This window comes from Chrysemys picta, chromosome 1 (genome assembly GCF_011386835.1).
Source record: "Chrysemys picta bellii isolate R12L10 chromosome 1, ASM1138683v2, whole genome shotgun sequence".
Lineage (NCBI taxonomy): Eukaryota > Metazoa > Chordata > Testudines > Emydidae > Chrysemys > Chrysemys picta.
Window position 1 is genome coordinate 358,981,436 of NC_088791.1, and position 4,820 is coordinate 358,986,255.

The following is a 4,820-nucleotide window of genomic DNA, read 5'->3' on the forward strand; positions in this document are numbered from 1 at the left end:
AGGGCCAGGGCCTTCTACGCAGGCCTTTTCTCCCCGGATCCGACCGATCCTAACGCTTGCAGAATGCTCTGGGATGAACTCCCGATGGTCAGCGCGGGCGACCGAGACTGGCTGGAGCTGCCTCTCACTCTGGCCGAGTTCTCGGAAGCCCTCCGCTGCATGCCCACCAATAAATCTCCGGGCATGGATGGGCTGACCGTGGAGTTCTACCGCGTGTTTTGGGACGTCCTCGGCCCGGACCTTGTCACCGTCTGGGCCAAGTCCTTGCAGGGCGGGGTCCTCCCTCTTTCGTGCAGGCGAGCCGTGCTGACCTTATTGCCGAAGAAGGGGGACCTCCGCGATTTACGGAATTGGCGTCCCATCTCGCTCCTCAGCACGGACTATAAAATCGTAGCGAAAGCCATCTTGCTGCGGCTAGGGTCCGTGTTGGCGGACGTGATCCACCGAGACCAGACCTACACCGTCCCGGGCCGCACCATCTTCGACAACTTGTATCTGGTCCGGGACCTCTTGGAACTCAGGTGTAGGGATGGTCTGTCGTTTGACCTCCTGTCCCTGGATCAGGAGAAGGCGTTCGACAGGGTGGACCACGGGTATCTCCTGGGCACTGTGCGAGCGTTTGGCTTTGGGCCCCAGTTTGTGGGTTTTCTCCAGGTGCTGTACGCCTCCGCAGAGTGTTTGGTCAGGCTCAACTGGACGCTGACCGAACCGGTCAGCTTCGGGCGAGGAGTACGTCAAGGGTGCCCCCTCTCGGGCCAGCTGTATGCTCTGGCGATCAAGCCCTTCCTCTGTCTCCTCCGTAGGAGGTTGGCAGGGTTGGTGCTGCGGGAGCCGGAGCTGCGGCTGGTCCTGTCGGCGTACGCCGACGACGTGCTCCTCGTGGTCCAGGACCTGGGTGACTTGGTGCGGGTGGAGGCTTGCCAGACCATCTATTCGGCGGCCTCCTCCACCCGGGTTAACTGGGTCAAGAGCTCTGGCCTGGTGGTAGGGGACGGGTGGCAGGCGAGCTCCCTCCCACCCGCGCTTCAGGCCATCCGGTGGAGCGTGGGTCCGCTGCTCTATCTCGGCGTTTACCTTTCTGCCACGCATCCGTCTCCACTGGAGAACTGGCTAGGTTTAGAGGGCAGAGTGTCGGAGTGGCTCCGGAAATGGACACAACTGCTCCGGTGTCTCTCCCTTCGAGGGAGAGCACTGGTGCTCAATCAACTAGTCCTGTCCATGCTCTGGTACCGGCTCAACACCCTGGTCCCGGCCCCGGGCTTCCTGACCACCCGCCGGACGCTGATTCTGGAGTTCTTTTGGTCAGGACTGCACTGGGTCTCTGCGGGGTTCTCCATCTACCCCTGGAGGAGGGAGGGCAGGGCCTGAAGTGTCTGCACGCTCAGGTCCATGTCTTCCGCCTCCAGGCCCTGCAGAGGCTCCTTTATGGTGCAGGTAGTCCGGCATGGAGCATATTGGCGCACGCCTTCCTGTGCCGCTTCCGAGGTTCTCCGATATGACCGGCAGCTCCTTTGTCTCCATCCGAGAGGTCTTCCGCGAGGCTTCTCCGAGCTGCCGGTCTTCTACCAGGACCTCCTCCGGACCTGGAAACTGTTTTCAGTGACCAGGTCCGTGGCAGCCACCGTGGGGGCAGATCTCCTCGCGGAGCCCCTGCTATACAACCCCCAGCTTCGTGTGCAGGTGGCGGAGTCCCCCATGGTGCGCCAGAGGTTGGTCCTAGCAGAAGTCACCAAAGTCGGAGACCTCCTGGACTACGACCGGGGAGACTGGCTGGATCCCCTGACGCTCGCTCAGTGCATGGGGCTCTCCAGACCTCGTACTCCCTGGCGCGTACTTCAGGAGGTGAGGGCCGCTTTGCCGCCCGCTGTTTGGGACTATCTCTACCGGGTCCTGCGGGAGGGCACACCCACCCACCCTACACTCCGAGCCCTCCAGACTTTTTCATCGGGCCCCTGCCCTGTGGACCCAACCAGCCCCCTCCCCGTCCATTCGCGATGAGCCGGCTGCACCATCTACAGCAGGTTCCGTTCCGGACCGCACCAAGGAAACATCTATACACGCTCGTGCTCCATGTTCTTCATGTCCTCACCCTCGCGTCCCACCCTGATACGAAGTGGCGGGACCTTCTGCCACCTCTGGAGGGTGAGGAGCCCCGGTGGGCCAGCCTTTATTCTGCTCTGATCCCGAAGCCCACCGGGGACATCAGTTGGCGGCTTCTTCACGGCACCGTGAGCACGGGTGTGTACTTGGCGCAGTTTACCCCTATCCCAGATACCTGCCCCTTTTGCAGCGTGAGGGAGACCCTGGCGCATGTTTACCTGGAGTGCGCCAGGCTGCAGCCCCTATTCCAGCTCCTCACGGATATTTTAAGATTTTGGTTGCACTTTTTTCTCACCTTTTTATTTATGCACTCCCTATCCGTCGCCCCACAAAGTCGCGGGACCTCCTGGTCAACCTCCTCCTGGCCCTAGCGAAACTGGCCATCTTTAAAACCAGAGTGAGGAGGTTGGCCAATGGAGTTTCCTGTGACTGTGGGGCTTATTTCAGGTCCTCCGTTCTTTCACGTATCCGGGCAGAGTTCCTCTGGGTGGTATCCACTGGCTCCCTTAATGCCTTCGAGGAGCACTGGGCGCTGTCTGGCATTCTCTGCTCGGTGTCCCCGTCTGGTTCGCTTCGTTTGACCCTTTGACCTCACTCCTGTCCCTGTTCTTTTATTAGTTGTCCCTCATAATTTTTTGGTCTCCAGGTCCTGTGGACACCCCCTTAGGCTGGGGGAGATCCTTTAGCAGTGGGTAGGCTTTGCCCACCCACTTCCCGGATCCCAATAGGTCTGGTCACTAAGGGAACAGAAAACTACTCATCCAGTGGCCAGTATATTTGTCCTCTACCAGTCTCCTGTACCCCACTGGTCTGGGTCTGTCACACTGTGTATATATAGGAAATAGGTAATTCTACTTCAAAGCAATTATTCTTCATAATCATAGCCTGCCAGTGGTCTATGAAAGAAGACTTGGGTCCTGATCCTGTCATCTCAACTCTGATTAAGGTTCATTGGGGGAAGCACAAGTCTCAAGTCTGAGGTCTCCAGTTCCATTCTGGATCATCCTGCAACCAAAGGATTAATTCTGAAATAACTCTTTGCAACTCTAAAGGTCAACATCTCTACCTTGAAACTGACTTAAGCTTTCTATTCATATCTCTACATATAATGATGCCCGATTACTTCAGAGTGGAGGGAGGCATTGAGTCATTAACTGGGGCTGCCTCCTACCCAAAGGCAGGCTCCTTGTCAGGCTGCAGCAGCTCCTGTCCCAGCCCCGGAGCAGAGGGAGCCCAGCGAGGGGGGGGGGGGAAGGTGGAGATTGTGATGGGATGTACCCGAGAGTGAAGCCTGGAAGCTGTTGGAACCGCTGTGCCCCCAAATCATTCAGCTGGGTTGGCCTCTCTCCCTGCTCTGCTGGTGCCACACAGCCAGCCCCTCTGGGCCCTGTTATCACCCAACACGACAGCACTTGGCGCCACACACCCAACTAAGTTACCTGAGTACTTTACCTCAGCCACTCATGGACCAACAATGGAGGCATCAGCCAATTTCCCAGCTCGCTAGCCTTGCACCCCTACTGGAGCGTAAACTCAGATTTAGACCATCTTGCACTGCACAGCAATCTGTACAGCGTAAACTCATTAAATAGTCCTCTCCCCCATCGATGGAGGGAAGATATTCACCATCCTTTGTTAACAGAGCTAAGATTCCCAAACACTTCACTGAAAAACACACTGGTTAAGATAATATGAGGTTTATTAACTCCAGAAGGATAGATGTTAAGTGATTATAAGATACAACAAACTGATCAAAGCAGGTTACGTGGGACATCGAACAAATTTGCAGTCTAAGACTTGTACACACTAGATAGGATTTGAATTAACAATAGCTCACCCTGACTGATGATATAAGCAGGATTATAGAGTGTTGAGGCACAGGCTGCATCTGCTTTGTAGCCTGGGTTCCCCTCCCCCGTTCAAAATCCTTGGTCTTCCTGAGCTTCTTGCAGGTGCTGAGTTGTGGGGGAATGAAGACAAGTGATGATGTCACTCCCCATCTTTTATAGTTTCTTCCAGCTTGCTGGAAAGTCTGTGCATGTGATGTGGGGGGTCTTCCCCCATTGGCCAAACATTCTCCATCGTCTTCGTACTCCCTTCAAGGAGGTTTTCTTATACAGAGTTCCTGTGCTAGTGGATTCTTCCCTGGATGAGTGTTGACAACAGCAATTAACACTGTCTGGCTACTCCTTTGACATACCTGAAAGGCTGGTTTTGGGTGTTTCCAGCCTCACATCGCACTTTGTAACACACACAGAGCAAGATTTCATAGCTTCACATAGATAACAATGTTTAGCAGATTAAGACTTTAACAATGATACGTCACAGGGCCTAGTTTGTACAAAACATACCATAATTACATCACCATGGTAAATATGGGGTGCTTTGGAGTGCAGAGTGCTACAGCGATGATCCAGAGAGTGACAGGGGGTGGGGAGGAGAGGAGTGAGTGAGGGGCGGGGTTTTGAAGGGAAGAGGTAGAGCAGAGAGGTGGGGCCTCAGGCTTCCAGTTACCAGCAATTAGAATGGTGGCAACTCTATGAGTTGCACATAGACAGATAACCCAATTTGTCACAATGACACAGCAGAGTAAGGTCAGGCAAAGATTTAATGTCTCTTTGACTGGCCAGTCAGTGATTCAGGGAAGAGAGCCCAGCACCATGTCACCAGCCAGCTCTGCATAGAGCTCAGTCTGAGAGCCAGAGCACCAGGAGAAAACT